Source organism: Phyllostomus hastatus, unplaced genomic scaffold (genome assembly GCF_019186645.2).
Source record: "Phyllostomus hastatus isolate PE091 unplaced genomic scaffold, TTU_PhHast_1.1 phas_contig_449, whole genome shotgun sequence".
Classification (NCBI taxonomy): domain Eukaryota; kingdom Metazoa; phylum Chordata; class Mammalia; order Chiroptera; family Phyllostomidae; genus Phyllostomus; species Phyllostomus hastatus.
This window is the reverse complement of record NW_025333882.1, coordinates 453,102-469,794: the sequence shown is the minus strand read 5'-3', so window position 1 is coordinate 469,794 and position 16,693 is coordinate 453,102.

Genomic DNA, 16,693 nt, shown 5'->3' with positions numbered 1-16,693 from the left:
ATGAATAAACTTAAATGTACTGTATATTTAAAATGGTAAATTTTTATAAAATAATAAATTGCCTACCTGAAACATATGTTAATCAGTATTACCTCAATAAATTAATTAAATTGAAAAAATAAAGATGAATTTTATTATGTATATTTTACTACATGTTTTTATATTTATATTTTATTTACTCTTATTTTTCAGACTATAAGATGCACTTTACCCCCTGAATTTGGGAGGAATAATGGCTGTTAATGCTGCTGTTGAGTTCTGTTTACATTTACATTGGTGAAGTACTATGTTATTTATGTTATTAAATATTTTACCACATTTTTTCCTTCAAAAATTTTTTCCTATTTTCCTTCTCTAAAACCTAGGTGCATCTTATGGTGAAAAAAATATGGTATATATTTTTAGAGAGAGGGGAGGGAGGGAAAAAGAGAAGAAAGAAACATCAATTGTTTTCCTCTTGCACACCCCCAACTGGGGACCTGCCCACAACCTAGGTATATGCCCAGATTGAGAATCAAACCAGCAACCTTTCAGTTCACAGGCAGATGCTCTATCCACTGAGCCACACCAGCCAGGGCATATTTATCACAGTTTTTAAAAAATGTTAAGTCTTTGTCCATTACCATTTATCCTCTCTATACCCATATCCACCTCCCTCTGCTCTCCTCCCCCTAGCTATCACCACACTCTTTTCTGTGTGCCCATGACTTGCTCTCTCTCTCTCTCTTCATTTATTGATGGACTGACAGACAGACTTAACTTGTACTGGAGAACACAAAATACAGTGTACAGATCACGTGTGGTGGAATTGTGCACTGGAAACCTATATAATTTGTTAACCAGTATCACCCCCAATAAATTTAATAAAAAGAAAAGAAAAAGAGAACTGTGAGAAATAAAGTGCTGTTCTTTAAGTAAAAATATGCATAAATTAGGAATTAGTAATTATAAAAGCAGAAATTTTAAAAATATTGATACTAAATAGAATATAATTCATTTATCCCAAGTAAATGTCTGATCTTTTTTAGAAATACCATTTATAGGAAAAATCAGTTTTTAAGGAGAAAATGGTATTGCATATTTTTAAAATCACCCCAAAAACAACTGAGATGAATAAAAAGCATGTCAGTATAGCTTTTTCCAAAACATTGTGCATGTAGATTTCTTTAATGTGCCTATAAAATCCATGTTTTTTAACTCTGAAAGGAGACAATAATTTCAGTATTTATTTCTAGTTTTACAGCTTTTTTTCTCAGTAAATGAAATAGCAATGTAGAGCAAAGAGCCTCATATGTTCATTTTTTTTCTTTCTTTCTTTTTTTTTTCATTTGGCAAACTTTCTTTCAGGGGAAGAGAAGTTGTCTCACAAACAAGAGAGCTTGATTCATCATGCTGACTAATCAGATGAACTGAGCTCCTGCCAAATGTCCATACACTGTCATTATCATTGTTTTGATGCATTTCAATCAGCTTTCCTTTTCACTAAGAAAAATATATTTTTAACTGAATTAATAACATTTTAAGACTAAACATCATAATCAAAAGCTTTAGAACAAATAATGGCTTTACTGGTTCCAGGAATATACATTGATATGGAGAAAGAATTACCTGGGTGAAGGGAGACTAAAGTTTGGTTACTTTCCACAAATCAGGAGTAAGTAGGATCCTGAATGAGCAGGCAGAAGACCTTGAATGGGCAAGTCTGGGACAATGAGTGATCAGGCAAAGGGCCCTGAGTAAGCATGAAAGAGAATCTGAGTGAGCAGATGAAGGACACTGATTCAGTAAGAGAGGTCACTGAGCAGGTGGGTACCATTGGTGTAAGTATGGACACTGAATTAGCAAGTGAGAGACACTGAGAGTGAGTTGGTAAGGGACACTGAGTGAGCAGATGAGACACTAAGTGAGCAAATGAGGAACCTGATGACACCACACATTTTTCCACATCTAATTAAATTTGTTAAATATCCCTTTTTGTAACCATTTACATGGTTTAATTTCTGTGAGCGCAGTACAACCTTGAAAAGGTCTCTATTTGCAATTTTTGTAATATTTTACTCTGTTCTTCAGTTACTGGTTTTGAATAACTAAACTGTCAGTGAGCTGATTAAGAGACATGTCTACCTAGACCAGTGAATGCCCTCTTTTCAGCTCTGTGACTGTAGTTTCTATTTTGAGTGACTGTCATCTGCATTTTTAAATTTTCCTGGCAGACTGCCATCCAAACATGTATTCCCATCCACAGTCCCAAGACGTTTTAAGGAAGAGCTAACCCTATCCTTCACAGACTATTCCAAAAAATCCAAAAAGATGGAAGACTCCCAAACCCTTTTTATGAGGCCAACATCATCCTAATCGCAAAACCAGATAAAGAAACAACGAAGAAAGAAAACTTCAGGCCAATATCACTGATGAACATTGACGCTAAAATCCTCAACAAGATACTGGAAAATCGCATCCAATAGTATATTAAAAAGATCATACACCATGACCAAGTGGGATTCATTCCAGGGATGCAAGGATGGTACAATATTCGCAAGTCAGTAAATGTAATACATCACATAAACAAAAGCAAAGACAAAAACCACATGATCATATCAATAGATGCAGAAAAAGCATTTGATAAGGTACAACACCCATTTATGATAAAAAAATCAGCAAAGTGGGAATAGAGGCAGCATTCCTCAACATAATAAAGGCCATATATGAGAGACCTACAGCCAACATCATACTCAATGGGCAAAAATTAAAATCTTTTCCACTAAGATCAGGAACAAGACAAGGCTGTCCACTTTCACCACTTCTATTCAATATAGTACTGGAAGTTTTAGCCACAGCGATCAGACAAGAAAAAGAAATAAAAGCCATCCAAATTGGAAAGGAGGAAACAAAACTGTCACTGTTTGCGGATGACATGATAGTGTACATAGAAAATCCTATAGACTCTACCAAAAAACTGCCTGACCTAATAAATGAATTTGGAAAAACAGCGGGATACAAAGTCAATATCCAGAAATCAAAGGCATTTCTGTACACCAACAATGAAACAGCAGAAGCAGAAATCAAGAAAAAAATCCCATTTGAAATAGCAAAATAAAAAAAAAACTAGGACTAAACCTTACCAAAGAGGTAAAAGACCTGTATTTAGAAAACTACATAACACTTATGAAAGAAATCAAGGAAGACACAAACAAATGGAAACATATACCATGGTCATGGATTGAAAGAATTAATGTAATCCAAATGTCCATACTACCCAAGGCAATTTACACATTCAATGCAATACCTATTAAAGTACCAATGGCTTATTTCACAGACATAGAACAAACACTTCAAAAATTTTATGGAATCATAAACGACCCTGAATAGCTGCTGCAATTTTGAGGAAGAAGAGTAAAGTAGGAGGGATCACAATACCTGACACTAAACTATACTACAAGGCCACTGTAATCAAAACAGCCTGGCACTGTCATAAAAACAGACACATGGACCAATGGAACAGAACAGAGAGCCCAGAAATAAACCCAAGTCTCTATGGTCAATTAATATTTGACAAAGGACACAGCAACATAAAATGGAGTAAAAATAGCCTCTTCAACAAAAGGTGTTGGGAGAACGGGACAGCCACCTGCAAAAAAAATGAACCTCGAGCACCAACTTACACCTTATACAAAAATAAATTCAAGGTGGATTACAGACTTAAATATAAAACATGACACCATTAAAGTCCTAGAGGAGAATTTAGGTAGGAAAATCTCAGATATTTCACGAAGAAATTTCTTACTGCCTTGTCCCCTACAGCAAGGGACATAAAGGAAAGAATAAGCAAATGGGACCTCATCAAAATAAGCTTCTGTACAGCTAAAGAAAACAGTAACAAAATAGAGAACCAACTGTATGGGTAAACATATTTGCCAATGATACCTCAGACAAGGGTTTAATCTCCAAAATATATAAAGAACTTACACGACTCCACTCTAAGAAGACAAGCAACCCAATTAAAAAGTGGGCAAAGGACTTGAACAGACACTTCTCCAAGGAGGACATACAGAAGATCCAAAGACACATGAAACGATGTTCAATATCACTAGCTATCAGAGAGATGCAAATTAAAACCACAGTGAGATACCACGTCACACCAGTCAGAATGGTCATCATAAACAAAGCAACAAACAACAAGTGTTGGAGTGGTTGTGGAGAAAAGGGGACCCTAGTGCACTGTTGGTGGGACTGCAGACTGGTACAACCACTATGGAAAGCAGTATGGAATGTCCTCAGAAAACTAAAAATGGATCTGCCTTTTGACCCAGCAATTCCACTGCTGGGGCTATATCCTAAGGACACTAAAACACCAATCCAAAAGAACCTATGAACCCCGATGTTTATAGCAGCACAATTTACAATAGCTAGGTGCTGGAATCAACCAAGATGCCCATCAGTAAATGAATGGATCAAAAAACTATGGTACATTTACACGATGGAATGCTATGCAGCAGAAAGAAAGGAGCTCCTACCCTTTGCAGCAGCTTGGATGGAGCTGGAAAGCATTATGCTAAGCAAAATAAGCCAGGCAGTAAAAGAGAAATGCCATGTGATCTCACCTTTAACAGGAACCTAAACAACAAAACAAAGAAACAAGCAAAATATAACCAAAGACACTGAAATAGAGGACAGGCTGACAGTGACCAGAGGGAAGAGAAGAGGGAATTTCAGGGGAGAATGGGAAGGGTTTACAGGAACAAATTTAAAGGACACATGGACAAAAACTAAGGGGAGGGTGGTAATGGGAGGGAACTGGGGAGGGTTGGGTAGGTTGGCTGGAATAGGAGGAAAAGGGAGAAAAGTGTACTTGAACAATAATTAAAATAAAAAAAAGAAATCATGTATAAATACACTGACTAGAATAAAGCTCACAAGATTGTCAATATTGTTAACAAAGATGCAGAATTTTCTTAGATGGCTGGTGGTATACAATTTAATAGAAGTATTTTAGAAAATCCTTTTAATATATTTATTAAGCTAAATAGTCATCTATTTTATAGTCTGGCAATTTTAGGGTAAATTTTTATGCAAAGAGAAATAAGCATATTTACCCATCAAAAATGTGTATGTATAAAAATGTTTGTCACTGGAGCTCCAGTGGTACAGTTAGTGCTCAGTACTTATAAAAATATTTGTCACAACTGTATTGTTTCAAAGTATATTTTATTGATTATGCCATTACAGTTTTCCCAATTTTTTCCCTTTTCCCTCCTCCACCCTACACCCCCCAGCCTTCCAGCATTCTCTTCCTTAATTCATGTGCATAGGTTGTATATATAAGTTCTTTGAGTCCTCTGTTTCCTATACCACATTGACCTCTCCCCATCTATTTTATGCCTACCAATTACATTTCTTATTCCCTGTACCTTCCCCCCCATTCCTCCCCTTTCTCTCCCCACTGAAAACCCTCCATGTGAGGTCTATTTCTCTGATTCTTTTCCTGTCCTAGTTTGCTTAGTTTTTGTTTCTGTTGTTTTCCTTTTTTTAAAGCTCATTTATTGATAGTTGTGAGTTTGTTGTCATTTCACTATTCATAGTTTTTGATCTTCTTCAATTTCTTGGATAAGTCTCTTTAACACTTCATATAAGGGCTTGGTGATAATGAACTCCTTTAACTTGTACTTATCTGAGAAACACTTTATCTGTCCTTCCATTCTAAATGATAGCTTTGCTGGATAGAGTAATCTTGGTTGTAGGTCCTTGCCTTTAATGACTTAGAATACTTCTTTCCAGCCTCTTCTTGCCTTCAAGGTGTCTTTTGAGAAATCAGCTGACACTGTTGGTTCCCTGAATATTTTGCTTTCTTTCATTTTTGGTACCGTTCATTTGCTCTTTCATTTTGTGACCAAGCTTAATCAGTTCTGTGAGCATTTTGATTACCAGGGCTTTGAACTCCCCATCACATAGGTTGACTATCTCTTCATCACTTACTTCTCTTTCTGGAGTTTTGCTCTGTTCTTTCTTTCAGTTGCGCCATAATTCTTCATCTCAGCACACTGGTCTGGCTGGTCTGGTTGACTGTTTCTTTAATTCTTTGGTTGTTAGAGTTCCATGCAGTTTGATTTTCTGGCACTTCTGGTTGTTTACTGATTTTAAATTGGTTGTTATCCTCCTTTTGGTTGTGTGAGGAAGTGAAGGGTTCCTACCTACACTGCCATCTTGGCCAGAACTCTGCCACAATTTTATTGATAATTGGTGCATACTGGAAATAACCAAAATATTCACCAACAGAATAATAAATTAAAAGATGAAGGTACACCAATAAAATAAAAAAGAAGAGAGAACTGCTACATACAATAGACAGATAAATTTTCTAGGTGTAATATGGAGCAAAAGAAGCTAGACATAAAGTAATATATACTGGGTTATTACATATACATGACATTCAAGATCAGGTATAAAGAACAAAAGTCAGAAAAGCAGCTACGTCTTTAAGAAGGAAGAGTATTGGCTGGAAAAACATGATGCACATTCTGAATCCTGGAGACATTCTCTACTCACTCAGATTGGGGGAAACACTGGTGTACCATGGAATTTTAGTGATTAATTTATGTGTGTCATGAGATGAAAAAGGTTGTAAATCACTGCATTAGAGCAATACTTATGTTTTATGGTATGTCTATTTATATATTTTCTCCAAGTCTTCTTGGTAACTTAAAACCTTAGGTTTTGCTAAGCTAAATTAAATGATTAACATATATTGAATACCAGATTATTATTTTTTAATTGTCATTCAAGTACATTTGTCTCCATTTTCACCCTACCATAGCCTCCTGCTCCACCCATCACCACTTCCCACCCTCAAACCTACTGCCTTTGGCTTTGTCTGTGTCCTTCATACATGTACCTTGATGCCCCTCCCATTATCCCTGTCCCTCCTCCCCTCTGGTTACTGTCAGATTGTTCTTTATTTCAATGTCTCTGGTTGTATTCCGCTTGCTTTTTTGTTTGTTAAAATAGAATACTGATATATTTATCATTGAACACAGGTTTATCTTCTTTTGGTTTCCTTTTAAAAAAGAACTAAATATATTTGGATCTATTACTGTGTAAACAGATTTTATAGATTTTATTGTTGTTGTCATTTGAGTATTCTACAGTATTAAAAAATACTGAAGGAAGTATATACATCTAGAAATTATGAAATATATTTAAAAGTCTGCCAATCCACAAAATGATAAGAGCTAGTCCACAATTGGTTACATTTTTAATTTCACTAGGAATTAATTATTATAAGGGTAAAGAATTCTGCCCTGGCTGGTGTAGCTCAGTGGACTGAGCGCGGGCTGTGAACCAAAGTGTTGCAGGAACGTTCGATTCCCAGCCAGGGTACATGCCTGGGTTGCAGGCCATAATCCCCAGCAACCCCACATTGATGTCTCTCTCTCTCTCTCTCTCTATTTCTCTCTCCCTCTCCCTCCCTCCCTTTCCTCTCTAAAAATAAATAAATAAATAATATTTAAAAAAAAAGAATTCTAATCAATATATGTAATTAAAACTACTTAGAAATAATGAGAATAGAAGCAAACAACTATGTATGAAAAACTGGTAAGGAAAAAGAATGATTACTCCAAAATAGGAAAAAGTGAAAACGGTTACAAAATTGCAGAAGGTTTGAGGAAAAAGAATCCTGGGGAAAAATGTTATGTATAGTTCAACTAGCTAAGGTTAAAATAAAATTAATTATATTTTTGAAATGAGTTTTAATATCTAAGAAAGATGTTAAATTAATTAGGCTTATTTAGTATGATAAATTTCATGAGGAACATTGTCAAATATAAGGTGATACTGTCTATGTTATGTTTTATTTGCCTGACTTTTTTCTCTCAACATGATTTGTGATTCATCCAAATTGTTGCAAGTATCAGCAATTCATTGCTTAGAAGGATTTTATTGTTGTTGTCATTTGAGTATTCTACAGTTTGTTTATCCACTTACCCATTGTAACATTTTTTATAATTTCCAGCTTTGACTTTTTTGAATAAAGCTGCTATAAACACTCATGCACAAGTGTTTCCATGGTATATGGAATATGTTTGTACTTCCTTGGGGTAATTACTTAAAAGTAAAATTCACTTTTTTGAATAAAGCTATTATAAACACTCCTGTACAAGTATTTGTATGGATTATATTTCATTTCCTTTGGGTAAATACTTAAAAGTAAAATTGTAAGGTTGTGCAATAAATGTATCTTTAAGTTATAAGAACTGTTGGACTGTTTTAAAAATTATATCATTTCACATTCTCACCAACAATGTGTTGGACTAGCAATTGCTACAGATACTGTCCAATCAGTATTTTTGTCTTAGCTATTATAGCTTGTGAATATTTAATATCTCCTTATAATTTTAATTTTATTTTCTTGATAATTAATAATGCTAATTTATAATATATATAGTACAATATATGGTGTGTTATTTGTATCCTGATAACTCAATTATAAGAGTTCTTTATACAAGATGGAACACAAGAGAGTTTACAGTTATGAATACATGAAACACAAAGTTTATTATAGTAGTATTATTTATTATTGTATTATGTTCCATGTGAACAACTAAAACCCTACTTTAACCCACTCTGCATATTGTCTATAAAAGTGTTTGGTCAAATTTGTGTGTTGCAGATAGTAATTTTACTTTTTCATGTTGTCTTTTGGAGTGCTTTTAAATTTGGTTAAGTTTATTTTATCAAATTTCCATTTGTAGTTTGTACCTGTTATGTCCTGTCAAAGAGATCTTTGCCTACTCCAATCTCATAAGATTATTTCTTCTATGTTTTCCTCTAGAAATGTTACAGTTCCATAGTTTTAATTTCTATTTAAGTTGTGAGGTAAGCAGTGGTAGTGATTGTTATTCTTTACCAGTGTGAAGATATCATAGAACTGTTTATTGAAAAGAACATCTATTCATTTGCCCATAGCATTACCTTTATAAATTAATTTTGTAAACATTTCATTCCCTATTGACACCTCTGTGAAAAAAGAAGTTCTAAAGAAGGTAATATATATATATCCTTACAAACTTTAAAAGAAGGTAGTGTTATGTCCAATGTGATTTGGCTATCCCATATTCACTCTATATAAATTAAAAAATCTGCTTCTCCATTTGTACAAAACTAACATTTAATGGAATTTTTTTAGATGCTTTTAACTCAATTAGAGGATGTGGAACTTTTTAATATATTGAGAGAAACACTGTTAAGATCTTCACAAACATGGTAAAATCATCTTTTTATTTCACTCTAATTAATATCTTGTAGTGTTCAGTAAAGGTCTTCCAAGTTTTATTAATACTTTATCTAAAAATATTATGATTTTGATGCTAATTTAAAATCTTTTTTCCAGTACTTTTACTGATAGGCCATAAAATATTGAATATAATTAGTTTAGTATATTAACCATTAATTTTGAGAAATCATTAGATTTTCTTAGTATTTCTAGTAGATAGATGGTTGGCATATTAGTATGTTTACATATATGATCATAAATAAAAATCAAAGTTTTACTTTCATATTTCTATAACTGTTAGTTTTTTCCTTGACTTATTCCACAGAATAAGACTTCAGGTGCAATTTTTTTATTGTTGTTCAAGCACAGTTGTCTTCATTTTCACCCCACCACAGCCTCCCACCCCACCCACCCCTGCTTCCCACCCTTGAACCTACCCCCTTTGGCTTTGTCCATGTGTCCTTTATACATGTTCCTTGATGGATCATCACCTATTTTCCTCCATTATCCCTCTCTCCCTCCCCTCTGGTTACTGTCAGTTTGCTCTTTAGTTCAATGTTTCTGGTTATATTTTGCTTGCCTGTTTTTTTTTTTAAAGTTCCACTTATAGGTGAGATCATATGGTTTTTGTTTTTCACCACCTGACTTATTTCACTAAGTATAATGCTCTCTAGTTCCAACCATGCTGTCGTGAAGGGTAGGAGCTCTTTCTTTCTTTCTCTTGGGTAGTATTCCACTGTGCAAATGTACCACACTTTTTTTATCCACTCATATACTGGTTGGACATTTAGGTTGCTTCCAGCACTTGCAGGTGCAATTTTGAATAGAGATGATAAGAGTGGACATCTTTTCCTTTGTCCTAGTCTTAATGAGAAAGTTTTCAGTCTCTCATTTATTAGCTTTATCTATGTTTTTAAAAGAAAGTTCTTTGTCCATGTGTTCTTTAAACCTGTTCCTTGATAACCCTTCCCTTAATGTCTTCATTATCCCTCCCCACGCTTCTGGTTATTGTCAGTTTTCTTTATTTCAGTGTTTCTGGTCATGTTTTGCTTGCTTGTTTGTTTTGTTGATTAGGCTCCATTTATAGATGAGATAATATGGTATTTGTCTTTCACCTCCTGGCTTATTTCACTTAGCAAAATGCTCTCCAGTTCCATCCATGGATAAAGGGTGGGAGTCAAGAATGGGTGGGACAGGGGCTAATGGTGGGGGGAAATTTGAGACAATTCTACTTGAACAACAATAAAAATAAATAAAAATGAAACACTTCAGGCAATCTGTAATTCTTAAGAAAATTTAAAATATAGAAGAATGTTATTGATAGTGTTATTGTGAGGAATTATGTTGATTGATTTTTCAAATATAAACCAACCCTGATTTTTTGGGGATAAATGTCATTTGGCTATACTATATCTATAATACATAAGCATCGATATACATACACACAGACACACACACACATATATATATGTTTTTCCCTTCACATAATATAATTAATATTATCTATAATTCTTTTTATCTTGCCATGCTTGGGCCTGGTTTTAATGTGAGGTGATGTTGCTATCAAAAGTGACTTAGGATCTATTCTCTCTAATACATTCTTAAAACATTTTTGGTGGACTGGTGAAAATTTTTTTTACGTGTGTAGTAGAGTTTATCATTAAGAACATCAGTCGAGGCATGGTGTTTCCTGTGGTGCACTGTGTGTGGTGTGCATGTATGTGTGTTCAGGCTTAATATTGTTATAACATTTTATATTTTAAGAAGTTTATCTATCTCATAAATTAACAAGTTCATTTACATGAAATTGTTCATAATATTGACTAATTATTTTTTATGCTTAAAGGATCTATAGTAATATTCCATCTTTCTTTCCCAATATAGGTAAACTGTTTTAAAAAAATCAATCTAGCTAGAGTTATACCAACTTCATTGATCTTTTCAAAGGATTAAAATTTTATTTTATTGATTTTTCTTGATAGTTTGATGTTCTCTAGTTTATTGATTTTATGTTTATTTGAATCATGGTCTTTCTAATACTTGCTTTGGGTTAATTTACTCTTTTTATCTAATCTATACACTAGATCATTGATTGATATTAGACAGCCTCCTTTTCTATTACATACAATTAAAATCTGAATATGCATGAAAGAACTATGCCCCATACTTATCAATACTTTTTATTTTATTCCATTGAAAATATTTTCTGCTTTCCTTATGGTCTGTTCTGTGACTAGTGATGCATGTATGCATGTACTCATACATTATTTTATTATTACTGCATACATGGATTCTAGGTGAGAATTTGGAATATTTGCATTAAACTGACAGGATATTCCCAAAAGGTTTTCATTTATTATTGATTTTAATAAAAAGCCAATGAGTATCTGAAAACAGGAAACTGGGAAAAAAGCTTTTAAGAATAAACTGAGGAATAAAAGAGAAACAGAGGCATGGATCCAATAAATAGACTGATAGCTGTCAGAGGAGAGATGGGATAGAGGACCAGATGAAAGGAGGTGAAGAAATTAGCCAAAGAACACACAGGCATGACCCGGAGACACAGACAACAGCTGGTACTGGCCAGAGAGAAGGGGGGTCAGTAAGGGTTGAGTGGAAGCTGGCTCAGGGGCACAGGGGGTAAAATAAGGACATCTATAATGGTGTATATAATAAAAATAAAGAAAAAAGTAAAGAAATAAAGCCATACTCTCAAGCATAGGTTTTGAAATCTTATTATAAACACAGAAAATCTCATTGCCAACAGCCTAAACACATCAACTCCAGGTACACTGGTGACAGAGGCAAACTGGTGACAGTTTTCAGTATTTTGGTCCTTATACATTGTGAACAAACCTGTAAGATTAAAATATCTTAAGTTTACTAGACCAGTGATACTTCCAAAGGCCAATCCTTCTCTTGAAATCTCAATTTGGTTAATAGCAAATGTTGTGTTGTTTTCACAGTTTATTTTTATCAGCCATCAGGTGAAGAATAAATCTAGATGTGAAGGGACTGAATGCCCAGGGGTGGTAAGAATCTGGGGTTATTGAAATAGTGGTGATCATAGATTCAATATTAAATTGGCACAGCACCGAAGATAAAGTTCTTAAATCTTTAATTCACTGATCATTTTGTTCTTATCATGTCAGAAAGAATTAACCCTTAAAATACTCAGAAGAACACTACTTATTGAATGGCACTTTATTCACCTCTCCATGTGGTCACAAGAGCAGGGCAAGCCCTGCCACTGGACAGAAACAGGAATTCAGTCTGAGGTTATAAAATTTTATCATGTTTGACATCTTGGAGAGAGTGAAGAGACACATGAATGTGCTTTTCTCTTTTCTGATTTTATCAGTACAGGACTAGAATCATCTAAAAATTCGAAGAATATGATTCTAATAATAAGATTTGTGTTCCATATAGAATTGTTTAGAGATTTGGTCTTTTTAACAAAAACATTAATGTCTTTAATTTTCTTTTTGATTATTCAGTGAAAAATCTGAACATGTACAATGTGGGGGATAAAGTGGGCTTATAGTCTTTTTTATTGAAAATAATGCAATAATTAATAAATAATAATATGAGAAAAAACTGTTTCATGTACTCTAACTGTAAATCTAATCCTGCCCCAGCCTATATTTATGAAATATATAATGTATTTGTTAAAAACAAAAACATATAATAAGCTATCCTTAATCACCTGGGTGCAAAACTGCTTCCCAACCCCTGCCTAGTAGACCACAGGGGACTACAGAAAAGATTTGTGTCTATGTATTGAACACCTTCCTCAAGGCCTAGGACAACACTATGTACTCAATCATTACTAAAAACTTGGTGAATGAATAAATATATTACTTATACCTGGTAAATGTTTAGTGATGAAAAATATGTCCTTATTGAAAATAATTTAGTTTATATATCTAAATATTACAGTATTTTAAAAATAAATTACATAAACCATGTGTTTATCAATCCAGTTATATAACTTGTGCTACATATTTCAAGTGTATATATAATTGTCTTTGCTTTGATCTGTATAATTGAGTTTTAGCTTTTTTTTTCAAATAATGTGAGTCTAACCTGAAAATGTGATATTTTCTTTTGAAGTTTTATATTATCAAGTTTCCTAAATTGGAGCAAATCAAGATTAATTTATGTGTAAATAAAACATACACTACATTATCTACCAGATTGTCAAAAACACTGACAAGCAATATGTGTGGCATGCAAAGAGCTGAATAATCAATTTGGAAACATACTTAAATTTAAATTTTCCTTTAAAATATGCATTTTTAAAGATTGGATTTTATTATTTTTGTACATTTACAAAAGCCAGACATTATGTTCATTGAAATTTTAATGCTATACATTCTTAAATATTGATTTGGAGTCTGTTTCAATTCAAGGATAGGCATTTCCCTGGGAAAATTATATGGGTAGTGTAATATTTTTCTACCAACTTGCAGAAGTTTGTTTATATAACTTCTTTAATAATAGCTTCAACAGTGTAAGTTCCATAAAGTTTTGAATGTGTGGACACAAACTGACGTACTTGGAAAATATTTCACCTTTTTATTTCAGAATTCTAGCAAGGATTTTGTCAAAAACCTGCATCAGACCATTTCATCAACACAATAGGAAGTATTCATTCCTACTCTATTTCAACCATTGTGGTTGCTATAATGGGCATGTACTACCCAGCTCCTAAAAATCCCAAAGTCTCTGTGAGGTTATTGTAAACATTTAGATAAACTATGGTGAGCTGAGTATTGTACACAAGTTTTGATTTTCCTGCTAGTATTGAAGATCAAATCTCACTGCCTCATGAACATGAAGGTGTTACAGAACACAACAAGGGGGGGCCTGGGACAATATACTATTATTGAAAGAAGGCCCCGGGTCCATTATGTCCGCCACCAGAGGAAAGACGTCTCTCAATGCCAGAGATTCGTGAAAAGGAAAGGAAATGTTTATTTAATGCTATACAAACTTAAAGTAGTGACCTAATGTCTTTATCAAAAATCCCAAAGTCCCCCCAAAACACCCACAAACAGACACAGTCCTTCCTTCCTTCCCCCTTTGCCCAGTCCAGAGTACCGTATCTCAGGGAAGGAAAACGAAGTCCATGGCTCAGACAGTCCTCTGGTTCTTAGTTAGTCCTCCTTCTCAACTGGGAGACCTTCCTGGGTTCCCGGCACCCTCGGCTGAGTCACCAGGATCTCTGCTAAAACCAGGTGGTGGTTCCCCCTTTAGAAGGGGGGTCCCCGCTCTGTCCAGGCCTCGTGGTTCTCCCTTTCAGGGCTGCGGGAGTCTCCACTCTGTCAAGGCCGGGTGGTTCTCCTCCTCAGGGCTGAGGGAAGGGGAGAGTCCCCACTCTGACAAAGCCGCATGGTTCTCCCTCGTAAAGCAGCACGGTTCTCTCTGGGATGCAGGAGTCTCCACTCCGTCAAAGCCGCGTGGTTCTCTTTCTCAGGGCTGCGCATGGCTCTCCTTCTCAAGGCAGCATGGTTCTCCTTCCTAAAGCACCACAGTTCTCTCTCTCTGGGATGCGCATGGCTCTCCTTCTCAGGGCAGCATGGTTCTCCTTCCTAAAGCACCACGGTTCTCTCTCTGGGATGCAGGAGTCTCCACTCTGTCAAAGCCGCATGGTTCTCTTTCCTATGGCTGTGGGAAGGGAGAGTCCTCACTCTGCCAAAGCCGCGTGGTTCTCTCTCTCTCAGGGCTGTGCATGGTTCACCTCCTCAGCACTGCACATGGTTCTCCACTCTGTTAAAGACGCATAGTTCTCCCCCCCTCAAGCAGCACGGTTCCCCTCAATGGCTGAGGTCCTTCCTATTCTACTAAAGCCACATGGTTCTGTCCTCAATGGCCGCCAAGTCTGGGTTTTAAATCCCCGCGGCCAATCTTCCTCTGCAGCCTCATTTCTGACTCCTCCCACACTCGGCTTCACATGCCAGAACTCGTATCCTTCCAGCTTTACTGGGCTGCCATCTTGAGTCTGGGCAGGTGTGGCCCCATGTCCTGGAGCCAATCTTCTCCGAGCTCCCATGCAGGCGCTGTAGCTTGGGGGATCTGCCCCCAGTCACATCTTGGTGGGGAAGTTACTTCTATTCCCCTGGCTCAGAGATGATCACAGCTATTTAACATACAACCAGCCAAAGGCTATAGATATGTTAAATGACCACACCAGAGAGTAGCTGCAAGGCTGTTGCTATGCAAAACAGATCTCAATGGCCTTGCCTCATTTGTCCCTTCCCCCAACCCACACCCTGGGTGGCGGGGATGGAGACATCTTAAAATCTCCTGGACACCTTGAGTTCTGGACCCCATTTCAAATGTCCATTTGGGGTCCCCCCTCTTGGCTGCACCCTGTAACAAAGGGACCACACCAGATGTAGCATTGATGAATGTACCATTATGAAGGAAAGATAATACAGTTAATTAAGATTTTTTAAAAAAAGAACTTATAATACTTGAAATAAGAGATTAACATTCTATAAAGGGATATTTAGAATCAACACCCTGCTCTGTAAAAATGAAATTAGCAATCTAGAATATTATTTAGAAGTTGGCATTGGACATGACTATTCAGTGATGATAAATTTAAAAGGCAAGATACTTTTTAAAGGACCTCATCTATCTGCTAGACCAGCATTTTTCAGTAGAATTTCTGTGATGTTGGAATTTCTACATGTGCACTACTTAATATGGTAGTTTCTAACAGTTCCTGAAATGCAGCCCATACAAGTTAGGCATTGAATTTAAAATTTATTTAATTTTAGTTAGTTTAAATTTAAATAGTTGCGTGTGTCTATCCTCTACTGTATAGAAAGTACAGCTCTAGATAGAAAATAAGAATTTATGATGCATGGGTCACCGGCCAGCAGTGACCACGGAATGCTGCAGATGGCTCGACGAAACACGAGAAAAAACATGCAGAGACAGACTAGTTTCTGTGGAGAAGTAGGGACAGAATGGCCACCCCCTCTAGTGGGGAGTGCGCCGATTTAGCATCCAAACCTGCTTGTATTGGGCTCGTTTTGCATAATAATTCAGGTAAAGTACAGTACTCATTACAAGGAAGTAAGGAACAATAGATAACAAGGAACTCTGCGGGTCTATTTTGAGTCAGTGTCAAAGAGCTGTAATACTTTGGGGAACAAACTAACTTCCTCCTTGGACCCTTCTCATTCAACTGAGAGCATTCTAAACAAAGAAGTTTTCACAGTAATTTACATGTTCTTTCTTAGGCCTGATCACCCGGGGAATCCGCCCTTTTCAGCACAGAGCCGCACCACCCTGTCATTGTTTCAGGCTTAGGTGAAGCAAGGGAACTAAGGCAACCAAGAGATAAGGAGATTTTCTCCCAGACAATGAGAACTCAGGCTTCATCAAAGCCGAGAAGCGAGGGTCCATCAC